Source organism: Schistocerca cancellata, chromosome 2, assembly GCF_023864275.1.
Source record: "Schistocerca cancellata isolate TAMUIC-IGC-003103 chromosome 2, iqSchCanc2.1, whole genome shotgun sequence".
NCBI lineage: Eukaryota > Metazoa > Arthropoda > Insecta > Orthoptera > Acrididae > Schistocerca > Schistocerca cancellata.
Genome location: NC_064627.1, coordinates 434818982 through 434835650, shown reverse-complemented (window position 1 = coordinate 434835650; position 16669 = coordinate 434818982).

The window sequence follows — 16669 nt, the reverse complement described above, 5'->3', positions numbered from 1 at the left end:
AACGAGAAAAGGAATGAAAATATGAAATAATATTTAGATTATCTGCTGACCCAGTCTTTGAAGCAAATACAAAGAGGACAGGTATGGGAAGGAAAGAAGCGATGGTACAATGATGCATAAACCGGAGGAAGCGTTGTGTAGGTGGAAGGGATATGCGGAATGCCTGTATCAGGCTGATCAAAAACCAAATGATACTGAGTTAGAAGAGAAGACGACAGTTATAGAAGAGGACAAAGGATGCTGCATCTTGGAAGGATAAGTAGAGAGGCCTTTAAGAGAGATGAAGAATCATGAAGCAAGTGGAAGTGATGGATTGCCAACAGATTTTTTAAAAGTCTTGGTAATAATGGTGTGAAAGAGTTAACTTACGTATGTGATAAGATATATGAACGAGGTGAATGTCCGTATGACTTTCTTTCGGCAGTAACAATACCGACTGAGAAGAAAAGTAATGCCAATAAATGTGAGGATTTTAGAACCATAAATTTGATTTCTCATGCAGCAAAAGGGTAATAAATATAAAGCTTCACAGACGACTGGAAAAGGTATTGCAGAGAAACAATATGGATTTATAAGAGGGAAAGGCACAAGAGACGCAATTGGACTGTTGGGAATCATAGGTGAGAGAGCCACTGAAAGAGGAAGAGAAGTTTCTGTTTCCATTGACTTGGAGAAAGCCTTTGATAGAGTACAGTGGAATAAATTAATGGGCTTTATAAGGTAGAATGGAGTCGAAAAAGATTGATAAAGATTGATAAAGAATCTATACCACACTAGAAAATACGAGTACAGATTGGTCATGACAGAGGAAATCACTATTGGGAGTAAGACAAGGCTGTTGTCTCTCCTTAATATTGTTTAATATACAGGGTGTTACAAAAGGGTACGGCCAAACTTTCAGGAAACATTCCTCACACACAAATAAAGAAAAGATGTTATGTGGAAACGCTTAATTTCCATGTTAGAGCTCATTTTAGTTTCGTCACTATGTACCGTACTTCCTCGATTCACCACCATGATTTCATACGGGACACTCTACCTGTGCTGCTAGAACATGTGTCTTTACAAGTACGAAACAACATGTGGTTCATGCACGATGGAGCTCCTGCACATTTCAGTCGAAGTGTTCGTACGCTTCTCAACAACAGATTCGGTGACCGATGGATTGGTAGAGACGGACCAATTCCATGGCCTCCACGCTCTCCTGACCTCAACCCTCTTGACTTTCATTTATGGCGGCATTTGAAATCTCTTGTCTACACAACCCCGGTACCAAATGTAGAGACTCTTCGTGCTCGTATTGTGGACGGCTGTGATACAATACGCCATTCTCCAGGGCTGCATCAGCGCGTCAGGGATTCCATGCGACGGAGGGTGGATGCATGTATCCTTGCTAACGGAGGACATTTTGAACATATCCTGTAACAAAGTGTTTGAAGTCACGCTGGTACGTTCTGTTGCTGTGTGTTTCCATTCCATGATTAATGTGATTTGAAGAGAAGTAATAAAATGAGCTCTAACATGGAAAGTAAGCGTTTCCGGACACATGTCAACATAACATATTTTCTTTCTTTGTGTGTGAGGAATGTTTCCTGAAAGTTTGGCCGTACCTTTTTGTAACACCCTGTATATTTGGAGCATGTTATTCAGAAATGTTTGAAATGAAATAAAGGAATGCGTTTGGTGATAACAGGAGAGAATGTTTTCGATTTGCGAATGATGCGATGTTATTGCTAGAAAGTGGAAGAATTATGATTGGAATATTAAAGTAATTTAATAAGATTTGTGGTTAATTCGGAATGATAATTAATAAGAAAACGGCAAAATATATGGCCACAAGTGCAAGGAAAGTAAGAACAACTATAACGTTAGGACAGGAAGGTATAGAACAAGTTGAGATGCAATAAGAAGGTGAAAATGCGTATAGCAATTGCCAAGGAGGCATTTAACACGAAGAGGAAGCTTCTATATGGGTGCATTGATAGAGACCTGAGGACGAGACTGTCGAAGTGGTTTATATGTAGCGCGGCGTTATATGGGCGAGACATGTACGCTGAGGAAAGACGAAGACAGAAGGATAGAAGCATTTGCAGTGTGATTTTGGCAGAGGTTGGAAGGGATAAAATGGGTAGCCAAAGTGAGAAATGAGGTGTTGGGAAGAGTGAGAGAAATTATAAAGATAATCAGGAAGAGGAAAAACAACTGACTTCAACGTTCGATGAAAAGGGACTGTTTACTGATGGATGCCATGAAATAAACAGTGAATGTAAGGAGAAGAAGAACAAGAAGAAGAAGAGGAGGAGAAGAAAGAGGAGGAGGAGAAGGAGGTAGAAGATACCAGGTGGTGGACACTATAAGGATAGAAGACAGCTACGAGAAAACGAAGAGACCAGCAATGACAGGACTGTACAGAGTGCTACGTTTGAAGACTTGCCCTGGGGCAGAACACATGATGATGATGTATGTATTCATGTGTGTCGTGTATGTATCGCAAGAATGATTCTGATACAATTTATATAATTTAAAGGATGAATTAGCTATGGGGCTACTTTGTGCAAGATGAGCGCAGCATTTATTGAATGTCAACCAAAGAAAATTTCTATTTTTTTCTCTTGATTTATTTCTGTATACTAGGTACGCCAAAATGAAATAGCAATCAAAGCATCGGCTTTACGTCAAAAATGGACAAATTTGTGCCATAAATGTTGGACAGGATGTTTTGGGATACAAAAGAGACTCTTCTTACCGATAACTTTCAAAGCGTAAAAGTATAACTACCGAATACGGTGCACATCTTCTGGAGCAATAGCGGAAAAATTAAAAAGATCTACTCGAGGCTATGTTTGTAAAGGAAAACGAAGTTATCTTCGTTCAACATGATGCACGTGTTCACAAAAAGACTTAGAAAATGCCGAACACAGGGACATTAAATACATATTATTGGGCGCACAACCTGTTTACAAGTTCCGACAGCTCCTATACGTCTTCACTTAATCACTCATCTGAATAAATTTTCTGGTTGAAAATATTTTTGCCCGATGAACGGGCAATGACAATGGAATATTTTGCATGCTTTCCAAAATCGTGCTTCAAGAAAGAATTATTGTCACTGTACAAAATTTGGGATAAAATACATTGACGTAAAAGTAAGTATATTTTTGAACTCATAAATATTGGTTTCTTCCATGCCGAAATGCCTTTCTGTTTTTATCGAACAGCGTATCGGGTCTCTCCAATTTCCTACGACGTCTTGTGATCGCACATTGGCGACGCAGGAAGACACACCGACATTGTGTGTGTGTGTGTGTGTGTGTGTGTGTGACGAACGCCGCTAGCGCGTCTTTATCGCTCCTCCGTGACGCTCATACCGGCTCCGGTCCCCGACTCCCAGGTTTGCGGCACAGGTGGCTGGGTGCTTCCAAGTTGTCGGACGGAAACTAACTTGCACAAGTTAATATCCCACGGGACACTCCTTTCCGCTACCGAAGCGAAACGCTGGAGCGATGGAGCTCCGTGGTCGCGACACTGGCGCCTTGTAGACGCATGCAAATCAAAGTGAACATGCGATCACTCGTGCAATTCACATTCAGTAAGTTTCTGTGCTTCCGCTTCAGAAGCTCTCTGGAACTAATCTAGGAAAATAAGCGCGAACACGTAATCCTGTGTTTCGTGAATGGGTTGCGTGGCCCAAATTTAGCGCTACGTACGTATAAGCTTAGAACGACGGGTCTTCAAACATTTTTGTCTGGAATAACTTACAAGCAGTCAGGTTTTAGCAAAAAAGGCAAGGGTAATATGACGGGTGTCTCTTAGGAATGGCATAGTACGTATCAGGATATGTCGTATTTTGAATAATAGTTTACGCCGGGAGGTACACATAACAACGAGGTACAGTCAAATAGCCGGCCGGAGTAGCCGAGTGGTTCTAGGCGCTTCAGTCCGGAAGCGCGCGACCGCCACGGTCGCAGGTTCGAATCCTGTCTCAGGCATGGATGTGTGTGATGTCCTTAGGTTAGTTAGGTTTAAGTAGTTCTAAGTTCTAGGGGACTGATGACCTCAGCAGTTAAGTCCCATAGTGCTCAGAGCCATTTGAACCATTTTTTTACAGTCAAATAAAAAGGTAAACAGTCGATCGTTATAACTTTGTATGGCGTTGTTATATAGGATGAGACTTCGCTAGAAACAGTGAACATTAAAGTTTCATTTGAGACTGCCCTGATTAAAGATCTCCCCTTAACGAATGAATAAATCAGAAAGGATATAATATTATTAGGCGACCTGTCTATTCTCAGGAATAATTCAATACAGCCATGCACACATAACGGAACGAAAATTCCCTTGGTATCTAAAATGATCCATTATACATAGACCTAGAGACCTAGTAATGGACGAGGTGTGTTTCGTAAGTTACGAAACACATTTTTTTCTGAAAGCAGGTTGGTTTTATTGAGGATTCCAATATGTTATATTATTCACCGCTCTTTTGGCTAAGAAACCCTATTTTTCAATATAATCTCCGTTCAATGCGACTTACTGGGACGGCTTGTACGCATCCATGGAACCACTCTATTGGGAGGCATCACTTATGGAAACACTCTACTGGTCGACGTCCGAGCAACGGTCTTGCTGCATGAATAACTTCCCAATTATGAACGTACTGCTTCCCGCGGAGTGCATCCTTCATTGGGCCAAACGGATGAAAATCATAAGATGCGAGGCCCGAGCTGTAGAGTGGATGAGGAAGAACAGTCCAATGAAGTTTTGTGAGCTCCTCTCGGGTGCGCAGACTCATGTGAGCCGTTGCGTAGTCACGGGGAAGGCGGTTTGCATTTTTGTGGTGACGAGCCCGCTGAAGTCGTTTCTCCAGAGTTGATATTTGCACCATGAGGGAGGACAGCAAACAGAATAACTCTTTCAGAGTCCCAGAAGACCTGCGCCATGACTTTAGCGGTTGAGGGTGAGACTTCGAGCTTTTCGCTCGGAGGAGAGGTGGTGTGGCGCCACTCCATGGATTGCCGTTTTGTTTCCCATTCTAAAGTGATGAACCCATGTTTCATCGCCTGTGACGATGTTTGACCAAAAATTGTTACATGACCGAAAATTGTCACGATCAGCATCATAATGCGAAAGGAATTCAGCATTGTTCTTCATGGTCCTCTGTTAGGCGGCGAGGAACTCGGCGGGCACACACCTCTGAGTACCGCAATTGGTAGGCGAGTGTGTCAGCACTACCGGTAGTGGCGTCCAGCTGTGCACCGAGGTGTTTCACTGCGACCACCTCTCTAATGAGAGTGTCCGCACGTCCCAACACTTCAAGTCACAGCTACGTGCGGTCGGCCGGCAGACGAAAGATGCTATCATGGCGGACGCCTTGCCCGACAATTGTCCGTGCCAGGTCACCAACCGAAATCGGCCGATGAAAAAGATATGTTGCATTACTTATTGAACGCTCATGATTACGTTGTCACAGACCTTAATAACGATACGAAGAAACAGCTGCTGTCGTGAAACTCTTGAGGCAAGCTTACCTTTCGCGATCTGAAAATAATTTATTGTTGCTAAGAAATTCATGATATTTAAATAAATTGCATGAAGCAGAAATGGATCTAGTTTAGCTATCGATCGAATCAAAGCATGGAAATAGTTCTCCAATTACTTCTGCATAAGGCATCAGTGAAAGCCTCGTGACTATTCAGTACTAATGTCTTGCATAAGAAGTTTAATAATTTTAATTAACTTGATGAAAGAAAGGAAAAAATAACATGATATTTTCCTTTAACTTCAGGATTATTATCTGATCCCAAAATTGATGAGGACTCTACATAGAACAATCAGATGAATGTTACACTATTTATGTTGTGCTCCCAGCACAGTCATACATAGAGCTGCTGTTCGATAACACGAATTTGAAAAATGGAAATGCCCGAACCGAATAACAGATAAAGAGAAAGTGATCTGCACCACATTGATCGTAAAAGTGACTTTTACTCTGCTACTCATTCTACGAAATAGCGTAAGCAACCACACTGTTCCAGTATAGCCTGGTAGGTCGTAAAATAAAGAAAAATATTACCTTGTATTGCAGAATAGGTGCTTAGAAAGAAGCAGTATACGCTTGTTATTCTGGCTTCGTCAATACAAGGCCATTACTGCTGTCATGCAAGACTCGCTGTATGTCAACATGTGACCAAGCAGCCACGCTAGTTAGCACATCATAATACAAGCGAGCAAAACATAGCTTCACTGTAGAGCAGCCCAAACTGAAAAGGCTGAAGCAGGACGCTTTGATTTCTTTGTTTTCCTTCCAAACCAGCAAGCCATGTGTCGTGAACACGCTCTTGGTAAACTCTTGCCAAAGCCACTCCTCGCGTCGAAGGCCTCGGGCAGATACACTCGTGTAGCGGAACCAGCCGTAACATGCGGAAATCGATCAATGTGCCATAAATATAACAGCAAACATTGCTCGCGACGCGAAGCAACGTAAAAGCAGAATATATCGATAGTGGATGATTATAATGGATAGCTTTCAACCTGTGTGCGCAACAATTTGGTTTAGTGGCAAACCAGAAGAAATCCCTTGACAGTCTTTTGCTGCGGGACGGAGACAGCTGACTCGATAAAATATAAATCACCCCCTTAAAAGAGCACAGTGGTTGCTTTGGAGTGACGTAGATGGTACAGAAGTGGTACCTACTAGCCATACGGCCCTCTATCGCTGACGTAAGCCTGAAAATGAAGCGCTGTTTGCGTGCCAGTCGGTTGTCTGGAATCAGTGCAACAAGACTGGTCGACGTGCAAACGTGACAGAATACCTGGAGAGAGCTGTCGTGTTTGGACGTGCCGATAACCACAGCGTGAATGAAGTTGTCCGAATCGGTGGTGTCTCAACGTGGACCTGTAACGTGTCTACAAGGAATGGTGTACAACTCTGAGTCGTGTAACGCGGTAGAACAACAGTAGCTGTAAGAAATCCTAACCCACAGGATGTGACGAAGAGTGTCATGCATCGTTAATGACAAGACAGTCGTTTTAAAACCCACAGGAATCATTGCTGTCACTCAATGCAGGTTCATCTCAACCAGTTTCCGAGAGAACACTGGGAAGTGAACCGCATGCAATGGACATCTGGAGACGGATACATCGCATAAGACCATTGCTCATAGCGGCGCATAAAACTGCAAATTTTCAACGAGCCAAACGAAACATAATAGGAAGCATCTAGTGTTGTCCTACGAGCAGCGTTTTCCACTCTTGTGAATTTAAAATTTTACCGAGAGAATTGAATGTTCCAACAAATATCAGACTTGCTGTCAGTCTCCGACAACCACACCCCGCGGTATTTCGACTGAGCTCCTGCCAGGCGTCAGGTGAGCCACCGAAAACTAGTAAAGAAGTCCTCCGTTTCGCAGTTTATTAAGGCGCTGTGAGTATTCCGCGCGTGCGTCAAGATTCTGGTGACTGACTGCAGTGCCCTCTTGGAGCACGCGCGGAACACTCATAGTATTAGGTTTCTAGCTTATTTTTGGTATTCAATGAAAGTGATATGAGCTCTATTTTTATTCGTTTTATCATACTTCATATTTATACAATGAATATTTTTCACACAGAAGTCTCTGTGTCAATACTATTGCCGTCGCGAGTAGCATTCAATGAAAAGTGAGGGAGTCAGGTACTGCTCATGTAGCTATGCGGTGTGGAAATCTACCAATGCGCGAAGATACAAATGCAGTGGATGCTAAATTTTTGAAATACGATTTGGTAAAGATTGCTTTGAGAAGTGTGAAGATTTTTAGATGTTGTCGTTACATTGCTTACTCGTGCGTAATTTATGATGAGTTTGTGAAAGGCAAATTTTCGATGTTTTTTCTTTACTGATTCATGTCAGTCAGTTTTACTGTCGAGACCAGATCCAGTAAAAGTATCTGTTCACATGTCTTATACTCAGAGCTATAGATGCACCATTCCTTCACCATTTCAGTAACTATTCAGTAATTAATTTCAAGGTAGAGTAATACTTTTCAATAAGAAGTATTTTTTTTTTGGAGATCATTGTAATTGTCGAGGGATGAGTTTCATTACTCACAATACAGTTCCTGAATGCTAGTCTCTCTTTAATCGTTTAGTAAGTCGAGTTTCTACCACTGTCGAGATCGAGACTCTAACTCGGGACCTTTGCCTTTAGCGGGCAAGTGCTCTACCACGAGGAGTGCTAGCTCTGCAAGCTTCTGTGAGGTTTAGAAGTTAGGAGACGAGGTACTGGCAGAACTGAAGCTGTGAGGACGGGTCTTGAGTCGTGCTCGGATAGCTCAGATGGTAGAGCACTTGCCCGCGAAAGTCGAAGGTCCCGAGTTAGAGTCTCGGTTCGGCACACAGTTTTAATCTGCCAGGAAGTTTCAGGATTGTTTTTTCTTTGTACTGCATTTGGCTACGTTTTTATTTAGCTGGTTTACTGGTTCGCTCATCACTTTCGAGCGCTACTTTCTGTTGCCACAGGTAAGCCCTGAAAATTTGTTACGGCCAGTTCAACATATCTCAGAACATAGTAAGATCATTCACAGTTAAGCATTGCATTTCAGAATTGTTATCCGTTTCAGTTTAGGTAAAGTTCAAATCAGATTTCATTTCTTTGTCAGACTGTTTCATTCCTAGAGTGCAGAGCTACAGTCGTGTGTGTATCATTAATATATGGAATTTTACTTACTTAACATACGTAAACCTACAGGACATTTCCACAGAAGCAATTTCCACTGTTATTCTTTCAAAATTCGATTTGTAACTTTACGTAGAATTTTTACTTTTGTGTTTTTGTGTTGGAACGGTAAGACAGGCACACATAGCAGCACTTTCCACTGCACTGCACATACAGAGCTTATTTAGTATACAGTTTTACGTTTTTCGAATATTTTTGGTAAAAGATAATTACAGCACAGTTATACAATTCCGGATATTTGGCGACTGTTTCAGCAAACAGCGTTTATGTAATCGCACCACTTGCATTATTCAGGTCCACAGTCTACACAGACATAGACGAAAACTAAAGAATAGGTGACAAGTTCAGTTTAGTTGACAAGCACAAACACAAAACAGCGCGCTAATAAATTGCGGAACGGAGGACGGTACGTCTTCGCCAGTCTTCGATTGCTCACCCGAGGATAATTTGCAAGGGCCTAGTCGAAATGGTTTTTTTTGGGGAAGGAGACCAGACAGCGAGGTCATCGGTCTCATCGGATTAGGGAAGGACGGGGAAGGAAGTCGGCCGTACCCTTTGAAAGGAACCATCCCGGCATTTGCCTGGAGCGATTTAGGGAAATCACGGAAAACCTAAATCAGGATGGCCGGACGCGGGATTGAACCGTCGTCCTCCCGAATGCGAGTCCAGTGTTTAACCACTGCGCCACCTCGCTCGGTACAGGCCTAGTCGAAATATCGTCAACTGTACTTGACGACGACCAGCTGCGAGCCCGAAATTTCTTTGAGAGATTTTGGATCTTTTCATAGATGCAAGGCGCTCAGAGCACCGACGGCTAAATAATGCGTTTAACCCGCAGTTTTTGGAAGATGTAGTTTAGCCTAGAACCTCATTAGTTTTAGGGTGTTTCTTTTACCACAATTTCGGCCCAGGATACCTTGAACATTAACCAGGATTTTTATTTAAGTATTATCGATAGTTAAGTGTTCCTCTCTCTTCTGCATCTTCGTCATGAGTATGATTTGTACACTCCCGTCTTCCAGTAAGACAACATCCTTATCCCCAGTGGTGGACTCACACGTTCCTGATTTCACGAAGAAAGTCATCATTTTGCATCTCGGTTGGTCCTCTACGTCACCTGATCTTAATCACTTAGAAAATGTTTTTAACTATTTGCTACAGCTTGTGAAATGAAGCATTCAATATTCCCGCAACGTGGTAGCTTTACTAGATCTAATCATCAGTGAGTTTCTTCAGCTGGTATGGCATACGTGAAGAAACTTGTGAACAATCTTCGTCAAAGGATGAAGGCAATTACAAGCCTAGGGGCGATGTTAGACGGTAGTAGCGTGATTTCCCGTGGGGATGTCCAATGTCGTATCCGATGTTGTAACGTACAAGGAGCATTCTTGCCTTAGAGTCGGAGGAACAGTCATGGACGGCATGAGGAAGCAGTTAACAACAGACATTGCTGAGCCACCGAAGTACTGGAGAGAGATGAGTTTGTTAACAGAAAGGATACAGATGAAAATTACAAACTTCTGGTTTCGGGCTGAGTAATGCCGGAAGAAATAAACACACGAGGTTGAGTCAAATGAAAACCTTAAATTTTTTTTTAAATATTATTTACTGTACAGAAGTGGTACAAAGCTGTATCACTTTTCAACATAATCTCCCCCACGCTCAATGCAAGTCTTCCAGACCTTACAAAGTGCATAAATTTCTTTAGAAAAAATTCTTTTGATAGTAGCGTACATCTTCATCAGAACGGAACTCCTTTCCTCCCATTGCGTCTTTGAGCGGTCCAAACATGGAAATCACTTGTGGCAAGGTCTGGTGAGTACGGTGGATGAGGAAGACACTCAAAACGCAGGTCTGTGATTGTTACACCTGTTGTACGGGCAGTATGGGGCCTTGCATTGTCATGTTGCAAAAGAACACCTGCTGACAGCAATCCACGTCGCTTTGATTTGATTGCAGGCCGCAAATGATTTCTTTAGGAGATCTGTGTACGATGCACTGGTGACAGTGACCCTCTAGGCTTGTAATGCTCCAAAATGACGCCTTTTTCGTCCCAAAAGAGAGTCAGCATTACCTTCCCTGCTGATGGCTCTGTTCGAAACTTCTTTGGTTTTGGTGGTGAGGAATGGCGCCATTCCTTGTTCGCTCTCTTCGTTTCCGGTTGGTGGAAGTGAAATCGGGTGGCGTCCCCAGTAACGATTCTTGCAAGGAAGCCATCACCTTCTCGTTCAAAGCACCGAAGAAGTTCTTCACAAGAATCAAGACGTCGTTCTCTCATTTCAGGAGTCAGCAGCCGTGGCACCCATCTTGCAGACACTTTGTGAAACTGGAGCACATCATGCACAATGTGGTGTGCTGACCCATGACTAATCTGTAAACATGCTGCAATGTCATTCAGTGTCACTCGACGGTTTTCCTTCACTATGGCTTCAATTGCTGCAATGTTCTCTGGAGTCACAACTCGTTGTGCCTGACCTGGACGAGGAGCATCTTCCACTGAACTCACACCATTTGCCAACTTCCTACTCCATTCGTAGACTTGCTGCTGTGACAAACATGCATCACCGTACTGAACCTTCATTCGTCGATGAATTTCAATAGGTTTGACACCTTCACTACACAAAAACCGAATAACAGAACGCTGTTCTTCCCTGGTGCAAGTCGCAAGTGGGGCAGCCATCTTTATACTGATACTGCGACGGTATGTGTACATCTACACTATGCTGCCACCTACAGGACATTCTGACGTTCTTTGTAGCACGCTTATAAACTTACAGGATAACGTTGCGAAATTTCGATTTGTTATTACAAATTTAAGGTTTTCATTTGACTCACCCTCGTACATCGAGACAACTTACAGGGTGTTTAAAAAATGACCGGTATATTTGAAACGGCAATAAAAACTAAACGAGCAGCGATAGAAATACACCGTTTGTTGCAATATGCTTGGGACAACAGTACATTTTCAGGCGGACAAACTTTCGAAATTACAGTAGTTACAATTTTTAACAACAGATGGCGCTGCAAGTGATGTGAAAGATACAGAAGACAACGTAGTCTGTGGGTGCGCCATTCTGTACGTCGTCTTTCTGCTGTAAGCGTGTGCTGTTCACAACGTGCAAGTGTGCTGTAGACAACATGGTTTATTCCTTAGAACAGAGGATTTTTCTGGTGTTGGAATTCCACCGCCTAGAACACAGTGTTGTTGCAACAAGACGAAGTTTTCAACGGAGGTTTAATGTAACCAAAGGACCGAAAAGCGATACAATAAAGGATCTGTTTGAAAAATTTCAATGGACTGGGAACGTGACGGATGAACGTGCTGGAAAGGTAGGGCGACCGCGTACGGCAACCACAGAGGGCAACGCGCAGCTAGTGCAGCAGGTGATCCAACAGCGGCCTCGGGTTTCCGTTCGCCGTGTTGCAGCTGCGGTCCAAATGACGCCAACGTCCACGTATCGTCTCATGCGCCAGAGTTTACACCTCTATCCATACAAAATTCAAACGCGGCAACCCCTCAGCGCCGCTACCATTGCTGCACGAGAGACATTCGCTAACGATATAGTGCACAGGATTGATGACGGCGATATGCATGTGGGCAGCATTTGGTTTACTGACGAAGCTTATTTTTACCTGGACGGCTTCGTCAATAAACAGAACTGGCGCATATGGGGAACCGAAAAGCCTCATGTTGCAGTCCCATCGTCCCTGCATCCTCAAAAAGTACTGGTCTGGGCCGCCATTTCTTCCAAAGGAGTCATTGGCCCATTTTTCAGATCCGAAACGATTACTGCATAAACGATTACTGCATCACGCTATCTGGACATTCTTCGTGAATTTGTGGCGGTACAAACTGCCTTAGACGACACTGCGAACACCTCATGGTTTATGCAAGATGGTGCCCGGCCACATCGCACGGCCGACGTCTTTAATTTCCTGAATGAATATTTCGCTGATCGTGTGATTGCTTTGGGCTATCCGAAACATACAGGAGGCGGCGTGGATTGGCCTCCCTATTCGCCAGACATGAACCCCTGTGACTTCTTTCTGTGGGGACACTTGAAAGACCAGGTGTACCGCCAGAATCCAGAAACAATTGAACAGCTGAAGCAGTACATCTCATCTGCATGTGAAGCCATTCCGCCAGACACGTTGTCAAAGGTTTCTGGTAATTTCATTTAGAGACTACGCCATATTATTGCTACGCAAGGTGGATATGTGGAAAATATCGTACTATAGAGTTTCCCAGACCGCAGCGCCATCTGTTGTTGAAAATTGTAACTACTGTAATTTCGAAAGTTGGTCTGCCTGAAAATGTACTGTTGTCCCAAGCATATTGCAACAAACGGTGTATTTCTATCGCTGCTCGTTTAGTTTTTATTGCCGTTTCAAATATACCGGTCATTTTTGAAACACCCTGTAGAAACAATCTTACTTTCGGAAACGTTTTGCAACGGAAACTGGAAGAAATACAGAAATTACTAACTGAATATTTTACAATATTCATAAGCAGGAGTAATAATGTTCTTTTTGTCAAAAATGTATTTAAATTGAACTTGTGCTTTTGAGCTTTGCTTTCAGTTTGCCGTAAATATTCAGTTCACTTTAACGTCAAATAAGTGACAAGGAAGTTTGGAGCAGGGACGAAGGTGCTAGAGGTGAGGCTACCAATGAAGCTTGCAGGGCGAATAGCAGCGGAAATAAATCAAGCGTTCGGCTTCGGTCCGCCCGGAGTGTGTGGACGCCTTTGGAGGGAAAGTGGGGGCCGCGTGAATACCGGCAGGGAAGACGGCCGCCTGTGCGTGGCGAGCACAGCACAGCACAGCACAGTACCGCGCGGCACCTGTTGCGGCCACAATGGACCGGACGCGCGCCCGCTCGCCTTATCGCGCACCGCAGCCTCTGCCTCAGCTACCCCTGCACGGGCTTCCATGCCACGTTGCTCTCCCAGAGGCTCCCAGGCCTTTAGTACTCTCACCACACAGTGTGCTCGCGTGACGCTTAACTGGTTCTGTGCCGACTTGGATTTTCAGTATTGACTCAACGATAACGGCTTTCACTATCAATTAAAATTCTGGTCTAGTCACCTATGGAATGTGTCTGAAACTGCAGTCCTTGAATTTGAAACGTGGCTAATATTTCACAACTTTACATTACTTATGCATTCCTCAAGCGGGTAGAGAAAGCGTTCGAGGACGAGGAGTTGGTCGAGTTTTGTGACGTCACAGTGTGGAATTTCATGTTCCACAACAGTCCGCGACGTGAAAGACTCAATAAAACAAGTCGGTTTTTTGCTTCGTGGAGGGGAAAGTGGCCAGTGACTTCCAAGATCGCGTTATACATCAACTTGGGAGACTCCATATTGTATTCCATCAATTTCAGCTGAAACCCATATTAGGTGGATTTTATTGTACGACTTACGCTGTTTCAAAGCATAGTAGGTGAGGATCTCTTTAAAGCATAACGTTTTTGGTTCAATTTGCTGTAACAAAATGACAGGAAACATCATATTGATGGTTAAACAATATTCGTATGTAATTATTTTCGTATTATAAATTGCTACTGAAATATCGGTTTAATAAGTCATGGATTCAAAATACTAACACGAATTCTTTACAGACGAATGGAAAAACTGGTAGAAGCCAAGCTCGGAAAAGATCAGTTTGGATTCCGTAGAAGTGCTGGAACACTATCTTAGAAGATAGATTAAGGAAAGGTTCAAAAATGGTTCAAATGGCTCTGAGCACTATGGGACTTAACATCTGATGTCATCAGTCCCCTAGAACATAGAACTACTTAAACCTAACTAACCTAAGGACATCACACACATCAATGCCCGAGGCAGAATTCGAACCTGCGACCGTAGCGGTCTCACGATTCCAGACTGAAGCACCTAGAACCGCACGGCCACACCGGCCGGCTTAAGGAAAGGTATTCCTACATTTCAAGCATCTGTAGACTTAGAGAAAGCTTTTGACAATGTTGAATGGAATACACTCTTTCAAATTCTGAAGGTGACATGGGTAAAACACAGGGAGGGAAAGGCTATTTACAGTTTTCACACAAACCTAATGCCAATTATAAGGGTCGAGACGCGCAAAAGCGAAGCAGTGATTGAAAAGGGAGTGAGAAAGGGTTGTAGCCTATCCCCAATGTTACTCAATCTGCATATTGAGCAAGCAGTAAAGGAAACAAAAGAAAAATTTCGAGGAGGAATTAAAATCCATGGAGAAGAAATTGAAACTTTGAGGTTCGCCGATGACATTGTAATTCTGTCAGAGACCGCAAAAGACAGCAAAGACAACAAAAGTAAAACGAGGGTAATGGAATACAGTCGAATTAAATCAGGTGATGCTGAGGGAATTAGATTAGGAAGTGAGAGACTTAAGGTAGTAGATGAGTTTTGGTACCTGGAGAGCAAAATAACTGATGATGGTCAGAGTAGAGAGGATATAAGATTTAGACTGGCTATGGCAAGGAAAGCGTTTCGGAAGTAGAGAAATTTGTTAACATCAAGTATAGATTTAACCGTCAGAAAGTCTTTTCTGAAAGAATTTGTATGGAGTGTGGCCATGTATGGAAGCGAAACATCGACAATAAATAGTTTAGACAAGAAAAGAATAGAAGCTTTCGAAATGTGGTGCTACAGAAGAATGCTGAAGATTAGATGGGTAGATCACGTAACTAATGAGGAGGTGCTGAATAGAATTGGGGAGAAGAGGAATGTGTGGTTCAAATGATTCAAATGGCTCTAAGCATTATGGGACTTAACAACTGAGGTCATCGGTCCCATAGACTTAGAACTACTTGAACCTAACCAATCTAAGGACATCACACACATCCATGCCAGAGACAGGATTCGAACCTGTGACCGTAGCAGCCGCGTGGTTCCGCACTGAAGCGGCTAGAACCGCTACACCGGGATTTGTGGCACAACGTAACTAAAAGAAAGGATCAGTTGGTAGGACACGTTCGGAGGCATCAAGGGATCACCAGTTTAGTATTGGAGGGAAACGTGGAGGGTAAAAATCATAGAGGGAGACCAAGAGATAAATGTACTTAGCAGATTCAGAAGGATGTAGGTTGCAATAGTTACTCGGAGATGAATAAGCTTGCACAGGATATAGGAGCATGGAGAGCTGCATCAAAACAGTCTCTGGACTGAAGACCACAACAACAACAACAACAACAACAACAACAACAAATTTCTTCTAACGAGAGTATGCCGTTTCAGGGCAGCGGCGCATTGACCATTTATCAAAAACACGTAGCTCTTGGTACGATTTGTTATAGTTACATATCAGTTAGTGACGTACCACCACTTAAAACCTTCAGGATTTCGTAATATCGAAGAAAAAGACCTTCAGCATACACGTTAGCTGTAGCGTAATGGATACAGGGCGATGTTGTGAAGTTATACGTAGCTTTTTCGTGTCCTCCTATCTTCAACTTTTTCTGAACTCATTTTTGCGTTTTAGAACTTACTTATTAATTTAATAGTCCCATGTTCGGCAACAGTCGATATTATCTATACATTGCAGATGCAATGAGCTGCCTATAACTCACCTTCCGCGCACGCGTCGTTTCGGCTCTCTCTGAATTGTGCCACAGGCCGCAGTCGCGGCTATATACGCCGAAACCCTGCCAACCCAGGCTGTACTCCTTACCGCCTCTTCCACATTACCTCATCCCCGTACACCCCATCCGAATTTTCATCCAAGAGTTACTAAAAACAACTCCCGCACCAACTGAAATGCTTACCGGTAATCCACAGAAATCCAGATTGGAAGCACACTCTGTCCTTCAAGCAACCTGACGACATCCCTCATATCACATCCTTTCTGCAACAGACCTAAGACTTTGGATCCACCCACATTCTTACCAAGACCATATATTCTTGCCATCCCTCCCTCCCTCCCTCCCTCCCTCCCTCCCCCCCCCCCCACCGACACCACAAAC